At 48.9% G+C, this 6,000-nt stretch overlaps 1 long non-coding RNA gene across 1 annotated transcript; it reads left to right on the plus strand.

The window, feature by feature from the left end:
- Positions 1-2,921: 2,921 nt before the first annotated feature.
- On the plus strand, positions 2,922-5,767 carry LOC122203875. The gene is made up of 4 exons (XR_006195372.1): positions 2,922-3,022; positions 4,312-4,552; positions 5,241-5,561; positions 5,680-5,767. It is a non-coding gene; the product is annotated as an uncharacterized LOC122203875 (long non-coding RNA).
- The last annotated feature ends 233 nt before the right edge of the window (positions 5,768-6,000 follow it).

A 6,000-nucleotide genomic window follows, 5' to 3' on the forward strand; every position in this document is an offset into this window, starting at 1 on the left:
CTCAGAAATATTTTGGACATAGACACATGAACTTCATAGTAGGTTGGATGTGAAGGTGAGAAACAGAGAAGTCAGCTTGAGTCCTACATTTTTTCCTTAAAAAAGCAGCAACTCATGGGATTTACTGAGATGCAGAAGGCCAGAGGAAGGACAGACATATTTTCAAGACATGGAGAAAATAAATGTTTTTGTTTTAGCAGCATTAGGCTAGAGATGCCTAAAAGACGTCTGGGGGAAAGTATCAGGCAGGCAGTTCATCTGCAAATCTGGAGAAAGGTCTGGCCTAGGGAGGTATGTCTGCAGTCACCAGCATTATCGCTGGCAGTTAAAATCCTGGGAGAAAATAAGATTACCCACACAAGGTGTTGAAGGGAAGAGGTCCGAGTTCTGGCCCTAGGGTACCCCCAACATTCTTGCACAAACTGAAGGAGAAGAGCCACCAAAGAATGTGGAAGTAAGGGAACCAAAAAGTTGGTATTGTGGGAGCCAGGAGATGGGACTGTTTCTCGAAGGAAGGTATGCTCACTGAATGGTGCCAAAAGGTGAAGTACAATTGAGGACAGAGAAATGCACAGACATGTGGTCACCTTCAAAAATCCCTTTTCCCTGAGGGGTGGGGCCACACCCTCCCAGAGCAGATGCAAGTAAAAACGAGATAAGGAAGTGGAGGCCAAATCTAGGACCAGATAAAGGGGAATCGGTCAGCAATGGGTACAGAGAGGGCAGCTGGGGAGGGTATGGGGTGAGAAGGGCTTTTCTTTGTGCAAGATGGAGGGTACTAGAGAGTGTCTGCACCTTGATGGCATGGGTTCTCCAGTGGGGACCTCTGAGGTAGCAGGAGTGTCCTTGAGAAAGTGAGAGGGGCTCCAAACACAAGAGGAGAAGCTGACCTGTGATTTGAGCAGAGGGGATCGTGAAGATTAATATTCAGGGTGCTCACCACCAAATAACTTATAACAGTAAATACTTAGAAACCAACATGTCCAGCAGTAGGAGAAGAGTTTCCTAGAAGTTATAGCAGATCTGCAAAATGGAAGATTACTCAAATCGCTCTTGGGGGTCCTGTGTGCACACAAGTGATCTACAGAAACATACATTCGAATTTTGAAAGGGAAAATACACATCGGTATTACATGTGTGAAAACTTCTGAAAGGAAAATGCATTGGAACATTACCAGTGGCTACTTTGCGTACTGTTTTGGGTGATCTTTCTCTTTCATATACCTTTTTAAAATGTCCCCAGTGTTTATAATGAACATGAATTACTGGTATTTTTAGGAAAAAGACAAATCATGTTAGTATTTTGATGTAGCAACTCACAGCATTTTCTCTTTTGGCCAGACAGCCATTTCCTTTTGCTTGAAATGTGCAAAAATATCACAGGACTGATACTGTTTAAATTTAGGTTAATTCTACGTTGGTTTTCCTTTTTTACTCTTATCTGTTGCATCTCCTCATGGTGTTAGGCATGTTTCACTCTGACATGTGCCAAGTTGTTGTCTATGCTCTTTCTAGAGCACTAGGCAATCGCCCAGATAGTTCTAAATAGTCCTGCCAGGAAACATAACAGGAATATTGCCAGTGAAGTCACCCAGCACGTTAGTGATATGAAGATGGAGAAATAGGAGGGCCCCAGAGCCTTTTAGGAAACCCCAATAACTAATTTAATTGAGAAATTGCAGCTTCCAGCAGTTGAAACCACAAGAGCAGATCAGTTTTCTCAATGGAGAATATTTCAGTAACTGCTGGAGCCAGGCTAAGTATATGCTTCCCAGGAACCACGCAGATTCCCAAACAGAATTTAGAGCTGTCATCAAGCTGGAAGCTCCAAGTGGATACCAGGAAACAACTGATGTTGACCACAAGCCGTAATCCAAAAATCCTGACCTCATCAACATGGAACCACAAATGTAGTGGTATATTTCCACTAAAATAGGAGTTCATTCATTTGCCACATATTTATTCAGCACCTACCATGTGCAGGAGCTATGCTAGGGGCCTGATACACAATACCTCATGTAAAAGCCACAGTTGCTGTGTCCAGTGGAGAAGAGACACAAATTCGACATGCTGTGAGAATGCGTCAAATGCTACCACAAAGGAAGCACAATGAACTTTCATGGAAGCAATAGCAGGGGCGTGGCTTCCAGAAAGAAGGGAAGTTTAAGCTAGGATATTTCTATGGGTGAGAATTAGTGGTGTGAACTGGAGGTGTGTGGGCAGAGGAACTGTGTTAGTGTGTGTGTGTGTGTGTGTGTGTGTGTGTGTGTGTGTGTGTGTGAAGACCCAGAGGAAGGCAGGAGAACCCCAAGGAGCCAGAAGGTTGGCAGGCCTGGAATGCAAGGCAGGAGGAGCAGTGAGAGCAGCTGGGCAGGAGGGACTGGAGATTTAGGTGGGAGGAACACAAGACTGGAGGCGGGGGATCATGTAGGGACTCAGTGGCATGATGCAGAGAAATACACTGGTTAAGAAACATCCAGGAAGTACAGCTGCCAGGACTTAGTGGTTAACTGATACAATGGAAGCTTAGATCACGGGCATCCAATCTTTCTCTTTTCTGATATAAGCATTCAGTGCTATTCCTGTCCCTCTAAGCACTGCTTTAGCTGCATCCCACAATTTTCACATGTTGTGTTTTTATCTTCATTCAGCTTAAAATACTTTCAAATTCTATTTAGAAGCTTGCTCCCTAATTTTCAAATATTTGTGGCTTTGGCAGGTCTCTTTCTGTCATTGTTTTCTAATTCAATGCTACTGTCGTCATTCATTTTAAATGTATTTACCAAGACTTGTTTTGTAGCCCAGTATATGGTCTGTGTACTGGGCCCGAAACCCAGTTGATTCCCTTCCCTTTTTTATCTGACTTTACCTTGCCTTACATGACTTCTTCTTTGCCTTTTTCTTTTTCAATCCTTCAGTGCATAGGAGTGAAGAGAAGGTCAAGCCTGCATGCATTTCCTGCCGTCTGCGGATTTTTTTTCTCGACACTGCCTGTGAGGAATTATGCACCAACTCCACAAAAGTAAGCAATAAAATATTGGCACGTTGTAGTGCAAATCTATATTTGGGAAAGAAAATTACTCTAAAGAATCACAGTCTGCAGAAATAAGACGTTGGCCACAATAATTACAGCCTTTACATTATTATGCAGAGGAAGTTTAGCCTCCCTGGAGCCAGAGCCACATGGTTTCAAACATCTCCTTCCTGGAAGAGGGTCTCTCCCCACTGGGGTGGCTTCCCAGAAGAAAAAAACATTCAGCTTCAAAGACCAATTCAACCTCCCATCTCTTAAGACATTGCAGGAGCTTGAGGATTACAGTTGCCATTCTCTCTTCTTTAAGGATAAGCACATATAACTCGGTATCTACCGGGTCTCACCCAGGGCATCACCCTTTATTGTTCAGTGAGGAAGAGAATCACGTATCGAGCTGGGAACATGAGCTGGGAATTGTGGGTTCTGCCTTGTCTGCCGTGAGTAGCTAGAACATAAGCACAGCCTCTGAATCCACGAGGGTTCTTCTTGATATCTAAAGCCATCTCCTAACCCCTCTACCTTTTGCCCTTCTCTAACCGGAATAGCATCTGGAAAGTGGTTGTTCAACTTCTTTGTCACAGCACTGTAGTCCTGCTAAGTTTCGAGACTCTGGTCATTTCTCTCATTACAGAGATGGAATCCTCTTTAATGGGATCAAAGCCATCCTCAGGAAGCCCTGTACAAAGAAGCAACTGATAAAATAAGTGAGGAAATTCTGGAGTTGGTAGTTTGAATTCCTCAAATTCCTTAAAGTCACGAATTCTAGGGAATTTAGTAGTATGTAAAGGGAAGAAAGCAAGGAGGATTTTCTTCTGTCATTCAGAGCACTGCACTTTGAAAGAGGGCGTGGAATAGAACAGGGTCTAAACAGAGGGTTAAGAAGTTGTGTGGTAGCCTGAAGCAACTTTAATTGAGACCAGCTTGAGGGCACTTTTTATTCTCTGTGGAGGGTTATTTCTTCTTGGGGGACTTAAAAACCATGATGTCCACCCACGCTCCTTAACTGGAAACTTCTAGCCACATCTGTCCCACATCTGAGAAGATCACGTGTGCCTCTGTGGGCATCTTGAGTGCTGTGCTAACCCTCGCGTTTCATTTTAGTTCCCCCATCAGGCTCCGGTTTTGAATTCCACAAGCCCTGCCTTAACCACAGCCTAATGAGAGAAGATGTCATACATTCTCGAGTGGCAATGTGGGAACCCCCACATCCCATGAGGCTCCCAAGCCAGGGCAACAAGTCAGCTTCTCTGCAAGTGACTATCTGTCTCTGTCCTTAGGCCACCGGCCCTGCTCCTGTCACATCACCACCCAGGAGCCACCAGCTACCAACGGCTGCCAGGGCCCCAGCCATCATCACGGAGGACTTCGGCAGTAAGATTGTTCTCTAAATGTCACTGTCTACCCCCTCACCGTGCAAGTTCTTTAGTCTGTGCTGGTGCCTTAAAAGCTTCTGCTGGCTTTGTGTTGAGCAAGCCTCGTCTCTACTCCAGGTGGATCTGGTAGTTTGATCGGCGCAAGGTAAGACGCGGGAGCCTGGACCGTTTATTCTGGAAGAAATCCAGAAAAGACAATGTGTTTTTCGGAAAGAGTGGTGGAAATTACTGCAGAGGCAGTGGCATCCACAGGGCCCGCCCTGGCGGCCGCTTCCTCCGCCCTTGAGAGCAGAGTCGTCGCCCCAAATGTGGACAGTGTGGAGGCTGGGAGACCCCGAGCGAGCCAAGCTACGGGGGGCTTCCTGACCATGGGCTCCGGGCGGTGACGGCGCTGCAAGACCTGTGCTTTCTGTAACCCAGAGTCACAAGAGCCCGGGGCCTCTTTCACAGGGTGTGTCCACACGGGGAAAAGGCTTGAACTCTCAGCACACCCAGTGAAGCCTAGTGAGTGGCCCAGCCAGCAGTGCCGGACGGGTGCAGGCGTTCCCCCTGGGGTGGTTGAGGGGCCCGAGGGAAGCCTCCGGAAACGGACAGGATGCCGGAAGGTTACAGGTGTATCCGGTCGCTGACCCACGTGGGGGTGGTGAGGAGACGCTGCAGGGCAGAGGGTGTAAAGGCGGGCTGGGGTCCAAATAGGGGGGCCCTGAAGGGGCTCCGGACTTTATGGGTACCTGGTAACTTTGTAAAGTCAAAGGCAAAGGGAAGAAGGAAGACGTGGCTCTCAACTTCCCCTCCACCCCAGTCATGTGGCCCCTACGGCTTCTATTTCACAGGCTGCTGCTTTCCCTGTAGACACCGAAAAGTAGACTTTCTCACTCTCCCGGCAAGAGACCGCAGTGCGGAAAATAAAGATGTTTTCCACAGTGGGAGCTGCCGGCGGGGGACTGCTGTCCCCAGAACCCCGCATTCCATCCTCCAACAAATACTGACTGGGGGTCTACCGTGTTCCAGGGGCTTCCAACGCTAGTTCCTTAGGGAAGCAAATCTCTGGTGCCAGGTGAAAACGAACCTGACCTGCAATCCGGGACCTCGAGAAACCTGACAACAAAGACACCTGTGGCTTGGGGGAGCTCCCGGAGCCGCCACAAGAGTAGGTGAGTCTGGCGTCCCTGCCTGTGGCTGGAGAACACAGGCGAGCCGTGGGCCCGTGGGGGCCGAGCTTGGGAGCCAAGCCCCGGCCCCAGGGGGTTGTTACTGGGACATTGTCGCTAGGCCGCGCCACCGGCTCCTTGCGAGCTTGCAGACCACAGACGCAGCACAGGCTGGAGCTGTTGGCGCATCAGACCCTGGATGCGAGTAACCCCGAACCCCGAGTCCAGCCCCGGGTCGCGCGCCCACTGGTCAGTGCAGGCGGCCGTGCCGCGGGAAAATCAGAGCCGAGCGGAGCGCGCTCCCGACGGAGGCGCAAAGCACGCACAGGGCCACGGCCACGGCGCCCACGCAAGGACCGGCTGCTCGTGTGAGGTCACCGTACGAACCGAGGAGCGGCGCCTTCCTTATATGGGGGGGACCAAACCCAGGGAACGAGGAGGA

This window comes from Panthera leo, chromosome D3 (genome assembly GCF_018350215.1).
Source record: "Panthera leo isolate Ple1 chromosome D3, P.leo_Ple1_pat1.1, whole genome shotgun sequence".
Taxonomy (NCBI): Eukaryota; Metazoa; Chordata; class Mammalia; order Carnivora; family Felidae; genus Panthera; species Panthera leo.